We start from the raw sequence: 12831 nt of genomic DNA, 5'->3' as shown, positions 1-12831 counted from the left end.
GTGCCACGCGCAGGACGCTGGCTTCCGAACTCCGCTCCTCACGCGAGCCCCAGCAAGTCCAGGCCCCGCCTTCCGGCGCGAACCCCGCCTCCGGGGCGGGGCCTGTGCTCCCCCCGCCCCTCAGGATCAGCCTTCGTCCCCAGGACTCCCCTCACCTTACACACCCGGGTCCTCGCAGAGCCCGGCCATCCAACAGTGACCCGCGCTCCTCGGGCTCAGCTGCACGGACCGCGGCCGCCAACCCCAGAGGCTCGGGTGAGTGCTGGGCTCCGACGCCTGCGGGACAGCTAGGGGCCCCCTGATTCAGCCCTTGACTTTGGGATTGGGCGAGGAAAGACGGGATGGACCGAATGGCTGTGAGTGGGTGCCCCACAATGCCACGGCTTGCGTGACGGAGGATTTCTGCTGTAGTGGGATGAGGAGAGATGGGGTACAGTCTCGGAAAAACGGAACGCTTAATGCAGTTGCAGTCAGGTGTGTGGGGGTCCTGTTGTTTGAGCAGCTTAAATTGGGGAAAGGAAAATCTCTGTGGAACTGAAAGGGAAACCACCCTGAGTTCCTGCTCCCTCGTTCGTCCACTCATCCATACATACTGATACAGATCAAAAGAAAACTGGTATCTATTATTCAAAAGTGAATGCACGTTGGGCACAGGTGGCTCACACCTGTAATCCTAGCTACTCAGGAGGCAGAGATCAGGAGGCTCGCGTTTGGAAGCCCAGCCTGGTGAAATAGTTCATGAGAAAGGATTCTGGAAAAAACCCATCACACACACACCCACAAAAAAAAAAAAAAAAAAAAGAACTGGTGGAGTGGCTCAATCCCTCCCTCCTCCACCAAAACAGTGAACTCAAAATGAAGTCATTTTCAGACATGCCCAAAGCCTAAGTGTACCACCCACACCACTGCTGGGCTCAGTCATTACCTGTAAGCTGCTTGGGAGGGACTTATCTTGGCAGAAATGTGGTGATGGAGCATGTGGGGGTAGGTTCCCCACACAGCCCCTCAGTTATATCCACCACTGTCAGATCTGAATAGTGAAGATGAATGGTACCCACAATGCAAATAAACTTATCTTACCAGGTAAAAATCAGAGTTTATCATTTAAAAAAGAATCTAGTAAATTATTTTCTTTGAAAGGAACACAGCTAATACACAAGGACATGAAAAAAGTTGAATAGGAAGAGTGGGGGCGGGACTACATAGCGGGATAGTGGGCAGGCCAAAAGAAACCTGGAGTCTTCAACACAGGAACATGTTCTTAGGGTTAAAGAGAGTAAGTTCCTAATGACAGGATTTCATTCTCCAAGAAACAACAAAAATCCTAAACTTGCATATACCTGATAAAACAGAAATGATAAGCTAAAAGCAAATACTGTCAAATCCTCGTTACTTTGAGAAACTGCAACACCCATCTGTCAAGTAGGCAAAAAATTCCTAAAATTTAGACTTAAGCAGCACAGTTACTTAACTTGGTCAAATGAGCTGCCAAAGAATCCTTCCCCAAATTATGTATTAGAACAAATCTTGAAAACTTCAAAGAAATAGTGCTATATAGACCACATTCTTCTGATCACAATATAATTAAGTTTAAAGTCAATGACAGAAAATTTTTTAAAACACATACAACTGAAAAACACATATAAATAATTATGTAACAAATCACTGAAATTAAAACATTCAAGTCCCAAAATAATAAAATGTTACATGGAAAAGTTATGGAGGTATAGTGAAAAAGAAACTTAGAGGAAAATTTTTAAGCCAGAAGACTTATGTTACAGACAAGAAGCAGTGACGCTACATGAGCTAGTGATATAACTTAAAATATTAGAAAAAAAATTTTTTGGTGGTACTGGGGTTTGAACTCAGGGCCTCACACTTGCTAAGCAGGCGCTCTACCACTTGAGCCACTCCACCAGCAGAATATTAGTAAATAAACAGGAAATTAAACTCAAAGAAATTGAAAGGGAGAAGCCATTAAAGAAAGAACAAATAATTTAAAAAATTTTTTTAAATACTTCAGACTTGTATGATCTGGGCTCCAGAAGTTTCCACTACTGGAAGGCTAGGTGACAGAGGGCTGTAGAACAAGAGCCATGCCTCTATTTTGTCCTGGGCAAGTGAGTAGCCTTCTGGTCCTGCCTCCAGGTGACCTTTGGGGAGAAGCAATCAGTCCCTCCACTGGCTTCAAGCAGGATACCACCTGAGGGACTTCAGCTCTGCAGTAGGACAGGCAGAGCCCATCTGTTATCAGACCCCTGACTTAAGCTTCTGTGGGCTAACTTATTTCCTGAAGATGGGGAAGCCACCATAGGACTCTGAATGGCTCTGTACCTCAGAGCCAGATCTGCTCCTGTGTGGCCTCAACCAGCTGAACCCTAGGAGTCATCTTCTCAGCCATGTGAGAAGCTCACTGCACAGAACTCTGGAGTCATGGCTCAGCTTACCTCTGGTGGCCCCTATGCCAGTGTCACTGCTCAGTGTCCTTTGCTTTCCTGCCCCTAAGTGTTTGCTTCTATCTTCCATCGTGTGAAGAGCCAAGAGACCCTTTGTGAACTGTCAGGAGCAGCTGGGTCTGTCTCAGTGTGGCCTTGAGTGAGCTGGGATGTCCCTTAGGCACCTTGTCCTTATTCTGGCAAGGAAGGGAGGAGGAGCAGCCTTGAGACTTGGGGAGATAGCTTGGTCTTCTTTCTTAGCCCTCTTGCTGAGCTGGGAATGATGTGTGTGTAGCCATCAGAAGGTTGGAGTCCCCACAGTTCTTCCTACCCTGCACAGCAGGCTTCCTGCAAACATCCTGGGCTACAGAGAAGTCAAGGCGTTTCTGTCTGGTGGTGTTGGTGAGTTCCTGGGTTGATGAGATGCTCCAAGGCAGCTGGCAGTGACAAGACAGAGGCTCCTGATTGGGCTCTTTCCATCAACCCAGGCTCAGTTCTTCCCATTTTCTCCTTTTTTAACATTGACTGTTGGGGGGACATGGGTCCCAGACTCCCAGCTCCTAAGCAAAACCAGCCATCTAGGGAGCCACCTGCCCACTGAAAGAGAAGTCCCTCCTTCTCTGAGATGTCCTGGGCAGGTTTTGGGCCTTTGATCCTTGCACAGCTATGGAGTGGTTCCTATTGGGTATTGGGTTGGGGGAGGGGTGGACTCATTCAGGCCGGCAGCCTTGTTGAGCTTCCAGAGAATGACTGATTTACAAGGGTCCTCTTAGCTGCCACCCTGGTTCACCGCAGTGGGGGCTGAGCAGAGCCCTAGGATGAATGGGAAGAGCCATGGGCACCGGTGGAGGATATGAAATATCACTCACTGAGCTGCATACAGCTGTTCTAGTCCTGTCTGTAAGTACCTTAGGTGACACACTGCTGGACCAAGACAGTCTAGAGTCAGTGGGCACACTGCTGAGGAGTGGCCATCGCACTTGCATGGGCATCTGTGATCTTCCTCTCTCAATCCTGCCTCATGGAGCTACGCATGGGGACTTGCCACCTTTCAGGCAGGCTCCAGGTGCCCTTGACCCAAATACTCTACCTGCCTACCAGTGAGTGAGAACACTTGGGTCTTTATTAAAATCTCAATATGTACATGACCACAGGTATTTATTCTTTGCCAAAAAAAACTTTTCAAAGAGCAAAACAAAACCAAAATTTTGACCAATTTAGCCCTCATGTTCCCGGACAAAAGTCAGGAAGTAGAAGGGTTATTTGTCCTCTGAATTACCCAGTTTCTCTGAGAATGAGTCTCCAATGGCACTGAACCAAACCACTAATTTAAAGCACCCAGGCCTGGGTGCTGTGTGTCAGCTCAGAATGGTGCCAGCCTCCCATGTCTGCGTGCCATGTGCCTGGTGGTCATGTGGACACCAACACACAGACAAGAAACTCGAGTTCTTCTCTTTGAAAAATTGTAGGGAAAGAGACTAGGACTATCTGTATTTCAAATATTGAGGGTGGGAAGAGAAGTTTTCTTCATAGTTTTGCATGGGATCCTATTTGACTGAGTCTTTGGTAACAGATGAAGGGGGAGCTTTAGGGAGTGGGGCACATCCATACCTAGCACCCACATGATACCAGGGAGCTTTGTCCTGGCAGGTGCAGCATAAATAGCTCCAGACAGGGGACCATCTCTCCTTACACACTCTTACCAATCAGGAACAAATTCCAAGTCTTTTTTTTTTATTAGAATCCAAGGCTTGGTACATATGTCCAACTCATCACAGCTGCTTAATCTTGATTTTCTGGTACCTCAGAGCTGCATGGGAGGGAGTGACAGTGGAGCTCTGTGGGCTATACAGGCAGGGGGAGGGAATGGCACCAGCATCTTGGAGGGAGTCCTGGAGCACTGGTCTGGGAGCTGGTGGCACTGGGAGCAGTAGACAACAGGGAGGCACTCCTGACTGGGTGGAAAGCTGATCCGAGGGCTGCAGGGGTCCTGTTCAGAGAGGGCCTTCACATGAGGGCGAAGTTGCTGTACCTTTCCTGCAGGGAAAAGAAGACAGAGGAGGTCACAGAGATGTCACTGGAATTGGACTCAGATGGCTGCCATTGCCTGGCTTAAGGCCATCAGCACCACAGGGCAGGTCTGGTGAAACTCCTTCTTGGCCCTGGATGCTGCCTTCCAACCTCCACTCTCCTCCCAGACCCAGTGTGGTGTTGGAAGTCTTCTCCATCTTCCCCAGGCAGTCTTCTGATTTGACTGAGGTTGTGTGTGTGTGTGCTCTGAGGTTGACTCATCTGCTTCCCCCTGAACTGGGTGCCCTGGAAGTAAGGATGAGGCTGGATTCCCTCCATGCTCCATGCTAACCAGAGGCTCTGGATCACGTGTGTGAGCAGCTGAGCCCTCAGCTGGGCTCTGGGAACGAGGCAAACACAATAGGAGATGGGTTGTGCAGGCAGAAGTCCATAGGCCCTCAGTTTAAGAAGAAGCTAAAGGACACCAAAGTGTCTCCACAGCACCGGCCACCCCTGGCTCTGCCATCATCACCCCACTACCCCCAGGTCCAGCTCAGCCAAGGACCCCCAGCCTCCATGCACAGGAGGCTGAGTGGGCCCAGGGCCAGCTGACACAGCCAGCCAGTCAGAAAGGGACTCTATGCTCACCCAGCACACACCAGAGGGAAGGAGATCACCTTGGCATCTCCACGACCCCAAGCTGGCTTCCAGAGAGCAGGTCCTCAAGGACCATGGGGATCACCTTTCAACCCAAAGACTCTCACTGGCACTCCAAGGTACAGGCCAGGCACTGTGGTCCTTCCTCAGTGTGCCTGTGCCACACACACCAGCGCCTCCCCTCCCCCACCCCATTCATACTGTAAGACACCTTGACCTGCTGGATCTGGACAGGTACAGGCCTTGCACCAAGCAGGTGCAGGATTCAACAGTACCTGCTCAAAGAACTTTTGACTTCAGGGTCTTTCTATGATGGCTAACCATGGCCCTGAAAGCTTTGCAAGCCCTCATCCCTTCAACCTGTGGTTTGTGCCTTACCTGGAGGAAGGGACTCTGACTATTATTAAGGATTTGGGATGGGAAGAGCTGGGTGGATCATATGCAATCCCAAGGGTCCACATGAGAAGGGTAGACAAGGCCACTAGGCAGGCAGGGGACACTGCTGGCTTTGCAGATGGAAGAGGTACCACACATCAAGGACAGCTACAGTATAGCTCTAGAAGTAGCAAAGGGCAAGGATACCCATTTTCCCAGAGCCCAGGCAAGGACACAGTCTGAGGACACCTTGATTTCCTCTCAGAGGACCTCTGGATACAGAAGCCTATGACAGGACCAGAAGTTGTGTGTGTTCTGGGGCAGAAACTGATGGTAAATGTGAGGTTGTGTCACAGCTAGATTGAAAGTGGAAGCCCAGCCAGGACTATCTGAAGATGAGGCACTTCTCCCTTCCCTACTCCGGCAAAGAGCAGGTGTGAGCAACCCCTTTGTATCAAAGGAAGCCAGTGATAAGAGGGAAGCAGGTGGTTCCAGATCTACCTGCTACCAGCCCCAGGGGTCCCCACACTGTTCTAGTATGGCTCTTCTAACCCAGATAGCTTCTGGACTGCCCTCAGGACCTCAGTCACACAATAATCAAAGCATCCAGTGCACCATCCAGACAGCCCTGAGCAACAGAGATTTGTGACTCTCTGCCAGTTTTTTATGCCTATAGGATCAAGGACCAGCCTGTCTAAAGAGTAGATCAGGGCCTTTCAGAAAAGCCCTGCGTACTCACTCCAAGTATGGAGTATGGGCTTGGGGGTGGGTCCCAAGCCCATCTCTGACCTCCTCTCTTAGTCACTGAACCTAGTGGGAATCATTTTCATCTCCCTAAAATGGGGGAGTGATACCAAAGGCTGACAAGGAGCCCTAGATCCATCCCCTCTCTTAATAACCGATTTTGTTAAGGGAGACAGAGTTCTCAGCAGTGAAATGATAGCTTCCAGTTTCTCTTGTTGAGCAAGGTGACCTCGTGAGTAAATTGTGGCAAATGAATACAGACAGGGATTATTGGGTAGTTCTTTGCACAAAGCCCCTTTTCCCTCTTTCTCCTTCTTTCTTCCTGGGATACTATTGTGTTGATTGTGCTCCAGTGGCCATTTTGTAGGCATGCTTATTATAGAATTATTTGATTTCCCTGAAGGCTGTCCTGTCTGGGTGTACCATGTAATCATTTAAATAAAAATCTTTCTTGGTGCCAGTAAGCTTTCCCAAACCAATACCTTCCAAAATAAAGCCTCCCCTACAATTTCCTTCTGTTTTGTACTCTGAACACATTTTAAGCATAGGTTGGAGACCATGACATCTTTATATACACAATCAATTTGCTTCAAAATTACACAGGAAGGCTGAAGCCCACTCTGGGAATCTGCAATGACCTCGCTGTGCAGACATCAAAGCAGTGACTATACCAGGTGCAGCCTCTGTGCTGGGGGCAGCAGAGAGCTCCAAGGAGGCTTCTGGGCAGGCACGTGGCTTTGCCAAAATTGCCCACCTGTGAGTGGGGCTGCCACAGTCCATAGTATAGGCGTGCAGCTGGGCCCTGTCCATGGATTCCTTGCTCTCTAGTTTCTGTGGACTGCTCCTTCACTCAAGTCTGAGCTTCCCATTTAGCCTGGAATCCCTCTGGTCCCCTCAGAGCTGTATGTGTCCAGCAGAGCCTGCCAGTCTCCACCGGTGTTCCATGGAGCATGCACATGGGGTTTGCTCACAGCTATGGTCAGTGCCTCAAGTCAGCTGTGGGCAAGTGAGTGACCAAAGATCCTGAGACTGTCCTAGGACTCTCTCTCACTGAAACTGCCTCTTCTCCCCTCCAGACTCCACCCTGAGCCCTCTCCTGCTGCCATATGGGACAACACAGCCCCTCTATTCCCCATCAGACTTTGTCCTCGGCCTCCTGAGTCTGGGGCCACCTATCTACCTTCTCCACCCTGCTGAACATTCAGGCCTCAGGCTCTCTCTCAGGCTGATTCAAGTGTGTCCCCTGACTCCAGAGTTCCACCTGCTTCAGAATCCAGTCCTTGCAGAACCACACACTTCCCAGCTCTCACTTTCCAGAGATGCTGCCCTACTACTTGCAGAGTCCAGGCCTGCTGCCCACCTAGCATGCCAGACCTTCCAATGCCAGTTCCTAATCTCCTCACCACCTTACCTCCAGATACCCAAAGCACCTGCTACCTCTAGCTCCTGCACATGTCCCAGGTCCATCTCATTCTTCTGCCTTCCAAGATTCTCCTCCCCTCTCATTATGCACCTCCAGGTTCACCCATTCCTTTTGCCTGAACCTCAACTCTATTCTGCTTCTGCTAAGCTGCCTCCCCCAAGCAGGGCCCAGAAGGAGCACTGTGGTCCCAAAGCTAAGAGAGCCCTAGTGTGGAGCTTCTTTCTATAACACTGAAGTATCTGCCTCTGCCTCTGTCTCTCTCATGCACTCACACAGAGGAGACTCGTTCACCTCTCAAGAGCTTGTCTTCCCTGCCCCACGTTACAACTTCGCTCAGACCTGAGACCAGAGCAAGAGTCACTAGAGCAGCCACAGAACTGGTCCAGATCACAGACTTCAGGGAGCAGAGATGCCTCTCTCTACCTCTCCTCCAGGCTCAGGGCAGGATCTGTAGCTCACTCTACCCACCAACACCATACTGATCACAAAGTGATTCAGCCCAGAGCCCAAGACCCACCACTGAGAATGGGCAAGTCACGGTCCAGGTCTTACTGGGGCAGCTCTGTCTGGGGACCCATGCCTCTTCCTTCCACCCTGTAGGCATCATCCAGCTGCACTGGGCCCAGGAGGGCCAACACTACTGACCAGTGCTGTCCTCTATCTTGTGCTGGCCTGATTCAGGGAATTTAGCAATAAGCCCTCACATAGTCCCTGGGACTAACTGTTTTCCAGACCCTACACTGTCTGGGCAGAGACATGGATTGTGTGCAGCCCGGGGCCAGCCAGTAGAGGGGGCATCTTGGGAGATCTGGGGCCCAAGCAGGGAAGTCAACCAGTGGTTTTGGCATAACCATTATGTAGTTACAAGACTGACCTAGAAGAGGACCAGGCAGGAAAAAGGGTGGGAGCCATGTCTGGGTTCAAGTCAAGCTCTGTAAATCCCAGGCTTTGTGACCTGGAACAAGTCAATCAGCCTCATTGGATTTCAGCTACCCCTGTAAAGGTATGCATTCCTCCTCAGCTTTTGCCAGGACGTGGGCGTTAGCCACAGTCCCACAGGGCAACCAGCAATGGCAAAAGCAGTGGCCATTCTCCCCACAGTGAGTGTTCCTGTGTCCTGCTCACCCAGACTCTGGGTAGATACCTTGTCAATGGCATTTGGTGGCAGCTTGAGGGACCCAAGTTACATAAGGTCACATTGCCCTGCAAGGTAAAAGAGACTGTGAGGAAGCATCTTGGCAGGGCTACTCTCTCTGGAAAGCAAGGGAACCCACATCTCCCCGGGACTCTGTCCCCGGGGACTCACTGAGACAAAGCCCATCCTATACCTTGGGGAGGGCCCAGCAGTCTGCTGTCTGGTGTTGGGCACTGCAGGAGACAGAGTGTAGGAATCTGGAACAACACAGTGCATTGGCTAGGAGAGAAGCTAGGAGCCAGCTTTGGAGAAGTCAAAACCTCAAATGGTATATGATGGAAGGCAGAGGACTCTGGGGGGAAACTGAGGAGGACACAGGGCCTGAGAAGACCTCTAGGGAAAAGAGAAGATGAAAGCAGAGAGGAGGCAGAAGATGCCCTGTTCCCAATGGGGGAAACACCCTGGTCACAGTCCTGAAGTTCAGCTTCCTGAGGGTCCTGTGGGATGGGTGGTGTCAGGATCTGCCAACCAGAGCAGGCCACTGGCAACAGCCTCCTCCCTCTCTGGAATGGGTTTTGGCTTCTCTATGGCCCACAGTCATGGGAGAGGCAGGGCTGTCCTCTCAGCTAGTCTGTGAGGCTACAGAGGAGCCAGAAGTTCCCAGAAAGAAGTGATGAGTTTACCATAACCAGAGCCTCGATCAGGGAGGAGGACAGAGGCAGACAGAACTGGGGTCTTTTCTTCCTCAATGCCAGCCTTGTGGGGCCACTCCATCCCTGTACAGGGCCCATGTCTGCTGTTTGGCTGGCTTATCCCTCAACAAGATGGCCTGGAACTTGAATGGGGGAGGGGTTGTTAGGCCTAAGTGCTCTGTGTGCCTCCCAGGGCTCAACTCTTACACGGGGAACTTGTCACACCCCATGGGATCTCTATGATGGCCCCACCTCCATATGGCTCTTATTACCCCGTCTCAGCAGGCACAGGGCCACAGGGACAGCCCTTGTCCTCACTCTTCATGAAGAGCCTAGAGTTGGGGCTGGCTAAGGCACTGGCAGTTCCCCAGTTTTAATGGTGAGTGGGAGGACGAGCCCTTTTGTTTTTAGTGTTCTTGACTTTGCAAGTCAATTTGTGACTCAGTGTGGTTGTTACTCATCCACCAGCAGTCCTACTCGACATCCCAACCACTGTCTGAGCTGACAACAGCAACTCTGAGGACAAGGGACAGGGCAGAGAGGGCACCCAGCAACTGCAGTCCAGAATACTGGCCATTGAAGGTGTTCACTGTGCTGGACAGGCCAGGTGGGGGAGCTTGCTGTCCTCCCCTGCCTGGCCATGAGTATGGGAAGGGCATCTGGCTGTTTCCCATCACCAATGGGTCCATATCCAGCCACATTCCCCGCTAGGCTTAGGCCTCTGTGGCCTGACAGGGCTCCCCTGTCCGTCTGAGCCCAGCCAGGAATCAGAGCCCCTCTTACCTCCAGGCCTCTGTTCACGCACACACCACGGTACAAACAGCAACAGATGATCACAGTGGGACAAACATTCACAGTTGGTGCTGGCATAGGAGGAGGTACAGGAGGAGGCAGTTTCTTCTTTTGGGACTATTAGGACAGAGAAGCACCTGCTGTGTCCTCATCTGCAGCGCCTAGGAGCAGGGGCGTGGTGCCCCTTGCACTCCCCAGCACCTGACTAATGTGGGGTGAACAGAAAGAGCAGATAGCAGCACCCCTCACCATGGGGAAGGTCCTCCATGAGAAGAACAGTCTAGGCCCTGGTTTGCACATGTTGCACGTCCCTAAACTGCCCTCAACCCTTTTCTGTGCCCTTGGCTCTTCCAGTCAACCTGTGATGGCAGAACCTAGCCTGGACGCTGTGCAGTGACTTGGTATGGCAGCTGACATCCACTCCACCTGACTCTGCCCTCGAAGACTCTGCAGCCAGAAAGGTCCCAGCTGGTCAGGGGAGCCCATTTCTGACCCCAGCCCTGCCCAGGACCTCCCTCTCCCAGCCACTCCTGTCCCAGCTAAGCCATGGCTGGTCACCCACCTTGGTTCCTGTACTCACCTTGGTTCCTGTCCTCACACCTCGGGGCCAACTGTCACACCTTCTACCCTCCTCAGGCCTACGTTCCCCAAGGCTAACCCTAGCAAATCCCTCAGCACTGCCAGGACACAGGGATTAATACAATCCAAAAAAGCCAGATAGATACCCAGAGTCTACAGATGGGAACCAGAGACTGAAACATGAGGCTCTTTTTCTGGCCATGTCCTCTGCATCCCACAGAAAGTCCTTTGGGTCCAGGGGAAGTCCACTGATTCAGGAGACATGGCTGCATGTGTGGAAAAATACCCTACAGTACCAAGACTGTGATCAAAGCCCCTGATCAGGACATGCTGGGAGCTTGTGGCAGGTGTTATCTGGGTAACATTCTGAGTCCTCCAGCAGCCTAGACCCCTCTGACCCTCCTCTTTTCCCAGGTAAGTGGGAGGCCCTGAGCTCAGGCTTCCTGATGATACTATCAGTGCCCACAGCAGGACTCACCTTCTCTGGTGGTGGTGGTGGTGGAGGCTCCTTGACAGGCTGTAATGTGAAACAGACACAACAGGGCTGGATGGGTGGGGTGGGCTCTGCCTCAGCCCCACAAGCAGAGGGTGCTGGTCTGGAGCACTGGGATAGACAAGCCCTGAAGGCATCAGTGTGGATACCCTTTGCCTGTGTGCTGTGCCCAGCCAGTGCCACCTGACCCAAGGGGAGCCCAGTACCTCGCTATGGAGATTAGGAGATAAGTGGCCCTAGATGTTGGTCACTGTGGAGGCCCAGCTGCTGCAGCACTGTTCATCTGTCCACCCCACCTACAGCAGCACCTCCTCGCCTCCTTCCTCTGGGAGAACCTTGCTGTCCCTGGGCCTTCCTATCCTCCCTGCCCTCCAGTGTGGTACCCCAGCTTTCTCTGATCTGTGCCTCCCTGGGCAGAGATTGGTCCCACCCACTCCATGCTGGGTGCTCTGTCTTTCCCAGGCCTACTCTTTCCTCTTCTTTCTTCCTGATTTCTGGAATGTTCCTTCCAAATCCAGGTCACCAGTGCCTCTGCCTTCCCTTCCATCTGGTGCCAGTTTTGTCCTATGCCCCTGCTCTGCTTTGTCCAGGGCCATAGCCAAATCCTAGAACAGATGGCATTTCCCCTTCATGCCCTAAGCAGGTGCCTGACTCTGAGTTCCCTGTAGGCAAGATGGTGCTGCTTTCTTTGTGCACCTCCATGGCCCAGTTCAGGTCCATGCACTCTTGTGCTCAGCAGTGACAGATGAAAGAGTGGTGGAAGGTGCTAGAAATGTGCAGAGATCTGTGTTGTTGTTAACAATACAGCTTCCCCAGCAGTAACTCACACTCCCTGTTCAATACCATCCTGCATTTGGGGCCATCAGCCTTCACGAGGAACCCTGTCCTCCTCCCACTACACTGAGCCACCCCTGGGTCCTTGTCCATTTGAGGCCTACAGAGATCCAGCTTCAGTATCTGGTCATGATCTCAGTGGGCTGTAATTGTCTTGTCCCAGTGCCCAGGTGTGCCAGGCCTGGACTCCCGGTGCAAGCTGGGGGGAGGAACTGTGGGGAGCACAGGCCAAGCCTGATACGCTAGAATGTGAGGGCAGTCTGTTCCTCCCTTGGGTCATTTGATGACCTCAGAGCTATGAGAAACTGCCTGTGTCAGGATCATATGGCTATACATGTCCTTTGTCTCTGGAAAAGGGAGCATGTGCCTGGGCCTTGAGGGTAGGCAGGTAGGGTGCACTCACTGGCACACGGCACAGCTGCCAGAAACAGCCAAGCAGCAACAGAGTGAGAAGCAAGGACAGTCCAATGGGGGCAAGAGCAAATTCACCAATCATTTCCACTTCTTCTGTGACCGTTGGGATACTTGTGGTTGTAGAAGTTATAGTTATAGGTGGTTTTGTAGTCGTGGTGGTTGTGCCCTGTGGGAGAAAAAGATCATCCCATGAGGGAGTACAAATGGCAGAAGCTAGGGTAACCTACAAAGCCTGTTCTCAGGTGCCC

This window comes from Castor canadensis, chromosome 7 (genome assembly GCF_047511655.1).
Source record: "Castor canadensis chromosome 7, mCasCan1.hap1v2, whole genome shotgun sequence".
Classification (NCBI taxonomy): domain Eukaryota; kingdom Metazoa; phylum Chordata; class Mammalia; order Rodentia; family Castoridae; genus Castor; species Castor canadensis.
Note: the sequence above shows the minus strand (reverse complement) of the source record.